This window comes from Haemaphysalis longicornis, unplaced genomic scaffold (genome assembly GCF_048455015.1).
Source record: "Haemaphysalis longicornis isolate Haplotype H1 unplaced genomic scaffold, Haemaphysalis longicornis Haplotype H1 scaffold_2, whole genome shotgun sequence".
Classification (NCBI taxonomy): Eukaryota; Metazoa; Arthropoda; class Arachnida; order Ixodida; family Ixodidae; genus Haemaphysalis; species Haemaphysalis longicornis.
In genome coordinates, this window is record NW_027526295.1 from 276642049 (window position 1) to 276652648 (window position 10600).

The 10600-nt window shown below is 47.0% G+C and overlaps 1 long non-coding RNA gene across 1 annotated transcript; it reads right to left on the reverse strand.

Moving 5' to 3' along the window:
• Positions 1 to 2457: 2457 nt before the first annotated feature.
• LOC144167797 (uncharacterized) lies at positions 2458 to 8227 on the reverse strand. The gene is made up of 3 exons (XR_013322121.1): positions 8039 to 8227; positions 5489 to 5573; positions 2458 to 3007 (listed from the first exon to the last, which is right to left on the reverse strand). It is a non-coding gene; the product is annotated as an uncharacterized LOC144167797 (long non-coding RNA).
• Positions 8228 to 10600: the final 2373 nt, after the last annotated feature.

Here is a 10600-nt window from a genome sequence, read left to right on the forward strand (position 1 = left end):
TAAATAAATAAATAAATAAATAAATAAATAAATAAATAAATAAATAAATAAATAAATAAATAAATAAATAAATAAATAAATAATAAACTCGCAGTTGCATGGCCTCCGTACATCTATGAGCCGGAATCGGTCGACGGTAACTTCGTGCACATTACCGGAACAGTACTCGGCGCCTTTAAAGAAGTTCGTGTCCGCACCTCGCCGGGTAAATGAAACATGGCGTGGGTGATTCTGCGAAGCCTACAGGCAGAATCACGCCCTCCGAGACGCAATAAACGAGTTTTGAATCTGTGGCCACTTGGCGCGGGGCATAAAGCACCCTGTTGTAACACCCATCCCGAAAGGCAGAAGAAGGCCAAGCACGACTTGGAACCATTGACATTTCAATTACTTTACATCACGCATTTTTACAGAGAAAACATTGGTGCCAAAAACATCTGGGCCCTTAGCAAGGCTGGTAGCAAGGCCCATGCAATACACACAAACACCGGCTCGGGTTATAAGACATAAACAAAATGTACGGTACGGACAGTAATATATGCGTACAACGAACGGTGGGAACCAATTTGGTCCCCACAAAATGTACAGCAATTATCAAAATACATTGTAAAAGGCTGGAGTAATTACAGGTGATGATTTATAGATTATACAAAAGTGACAGGTTCATTTTCTCCGGTATGGTCTTTTAACGCAAGACGGAAGTTAGTGCTCTGCTTTACAAAGACGGGAAGGCTGTTCCATATTTTCGTTCCTACGTTGTTTATTTTGCGTTTACCACACAAATTGTTGACAGGTGGGATATTGAAGTTTATGCTTTTTTAGTGTCTGGTTTTCCTTAGAGGGGCCATAAAGAACTCATTTGAGAGAGGGTTGTTATTTTTCAGTATTTCGTAGGTCATACAAGAAGTTTTATAGTATCTGGCGACTAAGAACGGCATAATGTCTAGCTTTTTAAAGATTGGAGCACAGTGCTCCGTACGATTCGAACAAGTGATACTCCTGACACCTCTTATTTGTAATGTTATGACGGTGTCTAGGTAGTAGGTACAATGGATAAGTATAGCCCCACGACTCTGTACAGTACGTTAAATGACAGTGAAATATGCTGAAATAACGCATTTTTAACGTTTTTAAGAGGAAATGCTGGCCGTGCTCGATATATGGTAAAACAGGCTTTGTTCACCTTTGAACAGATGTTATTTATATGTTCTTTATAGTGCATACCTTTTTCAAATGTTACACCAAGATAACTGCAGGACTCAACCACTGAAACTGCAGATGCTGATAATTTTAGGATTATTTTATTAATGTGCTTGTTTCGGGATGAAAATATCATATGCTAAGTTTTAGACACATTTAATGCTAGTCTGTTATCAAAGAACCAGCTTGCTTATGGGGGTTATATCACAGCATAAATGTACCTAAAGCATACAAAAGCCCCCTGAAATATTAAATGACAGCCGAAACGGACCTGCAATGGTTGAAAAGAACGGTGTAGAAAACTATTCTACAGAAATAGGCGAAACCGACCTGTAAGGGGAAAACCCGCAAGAACGTACAAGAACCAGTAGCTGAAACTGACCAAAAGGCCACAAAAATACCCGAAATACCAAAGCGGTAACGGGATTTGAACCCTAGTTAGGAGGTTCCCTCCGCAGGAGCGGAACTAGTACACCACGACCAAGCGGTTCTGAGTGATTAAATTGAGGGCCACATACACGTGGACACAGCTTCGAACATGCCCCTAGATGGCGCCGTGCGTCGCTTGGCTGTGCTGATTAGGAAACGCCTATACGCCTCCGCTGACTCCACGTGATAGAACTACTTTTAATTTTGTCTGGCTTTCATCCCTCCCTTAATCTTGAAGTGCTTAACCTTCCGGGTCGCTGCTATGAATTGTTAGAATTTTCCCGTTGGCTGAGCCTTGGACTTGTTACTGTTACCCATGAAAAAACTTTACTTCGGCTGTAAATCGGATGAAGGATTTTGCAACAATACGTTGTGGTGTCAAAACGTCTCGAGACAAGTTTTCTCAAACATTAACAGGAGGCACCACAAGGCTGCGCGCAGCCACCGAAAGCACCGACCCCCATTTATTTAATTATTTAATTTTTATTTAATACATACTGCAGACCACAGTTGTGGTCCCGGCAGGACGAGCACTTGAGTAGCACAATATTACAAAAAGAGCAAAAGGGACAAAAAATAAAACGGCGGACATTGCATTGCAAGACACAAGCAACAACAACAATAACAAAAAACGGGGCTATACAGTATCTAATGAGTATGGCTCAGCAATGGAATTCCATTCAGCCGCGGTACACGGGAAGAATGAAAACTTGAACGTATCAGTATGCGCTTGGTATGGTGTTAGCGATCTAGGGTGATGGTAGTCAGGGTGGATCCCTTATGAAAATTTCTATGTCCAGTCAAAAGACAGTCTGCGTCCCGAAGGAAACAGACTGCGTGCGTCCTGTGTGTTTCCTCTGTGTTGGAATTTCGCCACCGACTTTCTGTGTACTCCAAGTGTCCCGTGTGTTTCCGTCCTCCATGCGTCCAGTCTATCTCCCAAAGGCAACACAGACACCATTCGGCCTTTGTGTGTCCCCTATATGTCTTGAAGGCAACAGACCGCATTCGTCCCTTGTGTGTCCCCTGTATTGAAATTTCGCCACCGACTTTCTGCGTCCTCCAAGAATCCTTTATGTTTCCGTCCTCTACGTATCCCACAAGCTTCCACCTTTTGAGTGCCCTTTGCATGCTGTCAAATAACAGCGCCCAACAGCCAGCTGCATGTAGAAAATGTCAGCCAGCTCCACAGTCACTGTTTCATGCTGCAGCTGTTTCTGTAAGAGCAAGCTGACGAAAATCACATGAATCACACGACTCTTGCAAACCTGACTATTTTATTCAGGTTGGATCCATACGTGCTGCTGCCGCCGGCCACACCAGGTGTCGCCTCATCTTTACCCCTCACAGGACGGGATAGCCACTGCCACGCTTGAACCTGAAATGACAAACGCATTGATCGCATATGAAGGGGTTTAAACAAACACGTCTCAAACATTTGCTGGTTATGCTTATAAATATAAGGGAGTGTTCCCATACAAAACTGAACCAAGTATCCTGAAAGAGAAGGTACAACTTCTAGGTTGCAAAATTAGCCACAAAATTTAGACCACATAAATTAACTAATGAGCTTACGAACATCAAATATGACATACTGTTACATAGGCAACACACCCAGAACTAAGTACTGTTTAGATTCATGGCCTCCTCAAGACGGGCATTTATACAGCCTCGCAAGAACATTTGAGATGAGATTATTGCAGCAGCACTGTGGGAACAAAGCAATATGGGGGGGGGGGTGCAGGGAAGGCAACATAAAATTGCATGAACATGCTAAGACAGGCATTGATCAGTCGTCATCATGAGTAGTTGCTTGTGTCTACGCGTTCTTTGGAACCTATAAAGGCAGCAGTTTTATTGTGCATTTCGTTTACGAGACAGCACTTGCATTGTCTAGTTTGTTTGTCTGTGCTTGCTTACAAAAAGCAAAATGTACATCACCATGAACTGACCAACCTCTAGGTTGGCTCCTCACTTCTTATATTTCCTTGTGTCGATGGGTAGCAGACACAGGAACAGAAATAAAAAACAACCCTAGAAAAACGTGGTGGATAGCACACTTGCACCCATCATTGCACGCGTGCCACGTGGTCACTCATCCCAACAGATGTACAGTGCACGGAGTGACCCCCAAGCAGCGAAAGCTGGGCGTGGTCGCTCTGTACTTTGTGAAAATACAAGCTACTAGAAAGATTTGACAGATAGCACAAACAGTGCAGGTGCGCCAACTTAGCACCATGGCACGAATTTTTCAACGCACAACAGAAAACGCACCGGTGTGTCAGTGACACCGTGGAGGAGAAATTCGAAGACAAACCAGGACATCAGTGACAGTGAAAGGGTTAAAGCGGTCGAATACAGCAAATTTAATTTCAGGGTTTATGCTTACCAGAAATGAGGAAAGCTACCGCAGTATCTTGAGCCGACTACTCTGTAACGTGCACTCAAATGCTAAAAACACACAAGCATTTTTGCATATGTTTGCACACAGAGCATTCATACTGTTCGGAAATAATGCAGGTTTTTCCTACTATAAACATCATAATATTGCCCCCAACCACACCATTTGATTTGTTTACAAAATGTTTTGTTACAAGCACCTGGCCACACCCTGCAATCTTATCCTTTTTTAAGGGAACCGTCTTTTTCCCCTTTTTCCTTTGTATGCTGCACCAGCAGTCCTGTTTGATATGGAAAGGGTGTTTGTTGCTTTGCGATCCCTATCCTAGCTTTTCCTGTTTTTTATTGAAAATGTTCTCGATCTAAATGAATGAGTGCAAAAGAAACCCTGCAGCATTCAATTCGCCAACGCTCATCCATGCACGTCCCTTTGCTGACTCCTTCGAGGTTTGTGTTTTTTTATGTTTACTGCGGAGCACAAGTTTGCTCCGATAATCTATATTTTTACAAAAACCCTGCATTATCCGTGGCTACATAACAATATTCCAAACAAAGTCTGATACACAAACCAGAACCCCCCACAGCTCTTTCTTCAATTGCTGAGTACCCTTCTACAATTGATTGATTGTAGGGTTTAACGCGCCGACGCAACGCAGGCGATGAGGTGCGCCGTAGTGGAGGGCTCCGGATTAATTTTGACCACCTGGGGATCTTTATCGTGCGCCGAAATCTCGTACACACGGATTTTTTTGCTTTTCGCCTCCATCAGAAAAGCAGCCGCCGCGGCCGGGAATCGAACCCGCGACCTCGTGCTCAGCAGCGCAACGCCTTAGCCACTGAGCCACCGCGGCGGGTACCCTTCTACAATTAGGACCATCATTATATTTGCTAGAGTAAATAGCTGTTCGGGGGGGGGGGGGGGCTACGATGGCCAGTGAGACTCATTACACTACATGAAACACAGTGGCAAAAAGGCACGCAATACACCCTTTTCACTGCTAGGCACAAGTTGCATCTAGGGCATTGAAGTGAATTCACCTAAATTCTATTTCTGGGTGCATGGAATTGTTTCACTCATGTAATGTAATCCATAATATGACTTTTGAGTAGAGGTCTAAAGATCTAGTTCATCTGTAATAGGCGGTAGAAGAAAAATCCCCACACACTGTCTGTGGGTACCACGCAACTACCACAGTGAACAAGGGTGACACAGTCGTTATTAATTAATTCATGAAGCAAGGACGCAGCCCTGATGCGACAAAAAAAATAAGAAAGGTACCAGGAAGTTTCTCACCCTCATCGGTTCCTTATTTTTTGCCCCATCTCTGCAATGTTCTTATGTCTTAATATCACTAAGGTACCACAAGAATGCCACAATGGTTTTCTATGTTTTCATGTTCTCTCAGCCTTCAAAATCGAGATTTTCATGCATTTCACAGCCGTAATGAACTCCACTTACAGGTCGTGCAGGATAGATAGAAACAGGAGGCAGCCAATCCTTCTGGTAGCTCACAACGTACATCCTCCATGTCAAACACCTGGCCCTGTAAAAAATGGAAGTTCAAGTAGTAAACAAGCCGTAAATATGCGGTATAATGCCGTGAAATACTCGCTCTGACAGGACATGACAGAATTTCTTTTTTGTAGGTGCAAAAAAGGCCCCTTCAGTTCTTTCAAGCTAAAAAATAAGTACAGTGCTCACTGATTGAAACGCAACACTGCGAGCGCGTGGCCGCCAATACATGCAGCGCCGTCCATGGACGCCGCTGTCGCTGACAGCGCACCGCTGTCGCTGCGGGGAACCACTGCCCCGCTTATTGGCAACCGGAAGCAGCAAGCTTATGGTCAAAACACTCTCATCCTCGTGGTATACCACAATGCAACACCTAGCTTCCACGGGCGTCCACTGGCGGCGCTGCATGTAGCGCAGGCCACGCGCTTGCAGTGTCGCGTTTCAATCCGTGAGCACTGTACATACATTACAATCCTTACAAGGCTTTCAGCCATACTTTAAAGGAACAGAAGCATCCTTACACTGAATTAATGTTAAACTAAGCCTATTAAATATCCCTAGGTGGTAGAAATCTGTGGCCCCAGATTTCCACTGTGCAAGCATATTCTCTGGTCCAGAGGGTGCGAAACGTGGTTACGGCTTTTAAAGGAGCCATGAAGAGAAAACACAAGTTTGGTTCATTCAAAGGATTCCGTTGCTAGAATCATGCTGACACCATTTTTAACATAAACTCCACTCAAATAAGCTACAAATTAGGAACAAAGGAAATGGCCATGCGACCCACTAGCTCATTTCCCGCAACAGAACCTATGTCATACCAGCCAGCTCTGCAGTTAGCGGAGGGCGGCAACAGCAAACGCGAATTAGGCAGAGGCTATAAGCTTGCCGAACGAACTATTTGCGCTTAAATTTAGGGCACATTCTTTTTACAGTAGTAAGAATGGTGGGACCAACAGTAAAGGTTAGGAAAGCCCACATAAGCATAGAAGTACCGATGCGTACTGCTGTTGGTACTGCACGCACTATGCTTAGTTTAGCTGCACAGGACTGCGGGGCTTTGGGGTTGTCTCGGACAACAATGGCCGACTGACACAAGCAACGGTGTCTTACGTGACCATATTTGTGGAGCGAGCACTATGTTTCACGAAACGATTATTTTCTCGCTGAACAAAAACAAGCCACGTTTAAATACGGTAAAAACAAAACAAAAGCAGAAAGCGGCTTGCCACGGTATGGTGGCACCATCTAGGTTAACTAACGGTAAAGAAGGTTTCCCAATCGGCTGCAGAGCGGTCGGTTCCTGTGATGTCATTGCAGACCCTGAAAATGCACGATTTAGCGGGAAAACCAAAATTTTAGCTTCAATTAATAAATTTCTCAGTGAATAAAGCATCGTTTGCATTTGGACAAGTGCTGGGGGCACCATACCACACGAAATCTTTCGAATAACACAAACTTGTATTTTGTCTTCATGGCGCCATTAAAATTCTCTCTGAGGCACATGGTAAACGTCTCAGCGTGCCAATACCTCCAAGGGGTAGGCAAGTTGAAATGCTGACGAAACGAAAAAACAGGATGGCGAAGGAGCACGGTGGCAAGCCCACGCCCTGTTTAATCTTTTTCGCACCGTGATTGTATCCCCATCACATGCATATTGTAAGAATAAACACGTTTAACCCATGCTCAACATGTTACGGTCAACACAATTTATGCAAGCCAGCTACAAATAATGTCACACCACGCAAGAATTTCTGTCTCATCATGACGATGCTGGATGAGCTTAGGAAGGTGGAAAAATTTCTTGCATTAAAACAGTGAAAGCTGCCCTGTGACTGCACCAGCAATGCAGGCTGGAACAGCATGTTTTCAAGCTGCGACGTCTAAACAATTATCTGGTCAAATGTTCACTGCCTAAAGACCTTGTGCATGTGGTACTACTTATAAAGTTGCTAGCAATGCTTAAATGTTGAAAATTCAACGTATATGCAACTCTTACGTATTATAACTACAAATGTAATGCAGCCTCCTTGCATTTCTTTACCCGTAAACGAAAACTACCCGTTAGAACATTGCTAAGCTGCCTACGTCCTGTAAAAAAATATACTGTGGGTCAACTGCCTCCTAAAAAAAAAAAATCGGGGAGTGGGCGTTTTGTTTTACAACCATTAACGCAGTTTTCTTTCTTTCTTTTTTTTTTTTTTTTTTTTTTCATGCAACAAGCTTTAGCGTCGAATCCACCCAAGCCAAGCGGCGGCCGCTGGGCCGTCAGCATAATATTTTCGTTGCCGGCAATGGCAAGGGGGTCGATCACTCACACAGCATACTGGCCGCCGCTCCTGGAAGCTCATTATGACCGCGCCGACGCAGCCGGTAATTTACAATAAAAGAAGCGCGGCGAGCCGAACACCAAGGAATATACTCAACACGTTTAACAAAACAGCACTGCGGCAATGCGTAATAAAATTTTAACATGCACCACGATAAACAATCACTTACGGCAGAACACGCAGCATTTTTCACACGTCGCGTCGACAGACTGGTACTTGCAGTAGAGACTCTTGATTCACGTAGGCACGCACAACTTGTCAAATGGCGACCTCGATGTGCGTTTGCTACAGCAGCGCAGTACGGCGACGACACAGACGCTTTGCCAGCACTCACGATGTTTCAGGTGGCACAAGAGCACTAACACGTAATATTACGGCAGGAGGAGACGTAGTAATTCACGTAACACCAGCAAATCGAAAACAAACCACCAAAACCACGCACAACGAACAAACCACGTCTTTTCTTGCGCACCTATAACAATGACTGCATATATGCTAGCCTAGACTAGACTTATTACTACAGTTGGCTATCTAGCAGTCATAGAGCTTTAGCAGTTACTTTCTTCCTTCATCATCACCCCTGAAGCAAACTAGGCAGACGCCATTATAGTAGTTTGTTAAAGTTGATAATAGCAAACATATATATAATGGCAGTATATTTTCTTGATGCGAGCAACGTCTTTTGTTGTCGTGTCAGGGGCTACGAAGAATTCGCTGGGGGCCGACGAACGAAAGAAAATAGAAGAACGAACGGAAAGCGGAGAAGACGGCCCTGCAGCGTATACGACACCGCCACAGCTTACGCCACCAACGCCTCCCCGAGTCGCCGCCAGTGTTTATACATACCATCACGCGGCCCCGAGCGGCGCCCGCGTTCATACGTGCTGTGTACGAGTGGTTCGGATTTCGGACCCTCGCTTGCGAGGGTAAACTGAACTTCGTGCGCAGAGAGTCGCCCCACCGCCGCGCATCGCGACGGACGTTCTCCGTGCCAATTCCCCGATCCCATAACGCAATGTAATCAGTTTTCCAGTCATTAAACAGTTTAATCTCTTTCCAAGACAAGTCCTTACTAAAACCCGGCCACTCTGACATGGCGCAGCCGAAAGGATCAGGATTTGAGGCCACGGAACGAACGGACGAGGAGACGAACGACGCGGACGAACTGCACCACGACTACGAGAGTGCACGCAGACGAGGGGCAACGACGGACTCCACGTCAACGGTGATCGACCGGCTCCTGACTTCAACGGAACGCGACGTCCTGTGTTCAGCGAAGAAGCAGCAGTTGGTGAACGAACTACGATCACGAAGGCTCCCTTGCTCTGGCCGTAAGGACGACATCGTCTCGCGTCTCCTAGAGGACAACGAAAAACGTCGCCAGCTCTCCAAACGACCGAATGTGCCAACGATACTTCAGGCTGCCTACGACGACAAATGGCAGACGAACCTGCAAGCGGCGCTATTCGAGAACGGGAGGCTGCGCGAAGAACGAGAACGTCTTCGGAGACAACTGGCGAGAGTCGGCCACACGTTTCCCACGGTGCCGGAGCCAGCGGCAAGCCTTCAACGATACGACGCACACCTTGGTCCGGAGACGCGCAGCACGCACAACAGCACGCACACGAACGAAACGACGCATGCAAAACGGTGCACCGCCCGCTCACTGGACCTCTCCCAGGTGATCGCCACGATTAAGGAAACGCAAGCGAAGGTCAGTGAATTCCTGGCGAGATCGCAAACAACCGCTGCCCTGACACCGGGCCAACCGACGAGCTACGTCACCCACGCACAGGTCTTCCCGGCAACAAGCAACGAGACGCGCAACGTAAGCAGCGCGCACAAGCCAGAACGCAGCACGTACCTGGCACTAGCTCCTCCGGTCCAGACCTCGCCCACGAACGGTACCGTACCCGAATTGGTGGAGCTCACAAAACAAACGCCCAGAGCACCGAACGCAACCGAGCCAGTGCATACGAAATTTTCCGCACATGCTGTCCAGGCCCCAGTCCACGCAACCAACGACAACGCACCCCGATTGGTGGACATGGCCCTGACAATCGAGACGCAAAGTGCACAAAACGCACCAGTGGCGACGAACGACATCGAACCCGGATTGGTGGAGCTCACCACCACAGCCGAAACGAACAGCGCACGGAATGCACCCGAGCTGGTACGCACGACAACCATCGCACCCGCTATTCCAGTCCAGGTACCGCCGACGAACGACATCGTACCCAGACCAGAGGCGCTGACCACAACCAACGAACCGCCCGACGCACGGAACGCGACAAAGCCAGCACGCACGGAGGAAACGCTATTCATGACACCCTCCGGTCCCGCTGCTGCCTTCCGGACTTGGCCAACGAACGTAACAACCGCAGGAACAAACCTTGCCACGAGAAACGAAACGCCAAGCGCACGTGGTTCAACCCAGCCGGAACGTACGAGCTCTCCGGCACCCGCTGCTCCAGCCCGAGTTCACCCAACGAACGACACCGCACTCGCACAGGTGAACCCGTCTACGAGCAACTACGCACCCAGCGCACGCGGCCCGTTCGAGCCGGAACGTACAAGTTCCCCGGCGCCCGCTGCTCCGATCGAGACTCATCCGACAAACACCCCCATGGTACAGAAGGATGCAGCCGTGAGCGTACGGGCGCCAGGCAAACGAGACGACATCGAGCCTGCTTGCACGAGAGGAATGCCGACCGCACCACTTTCGACCGAA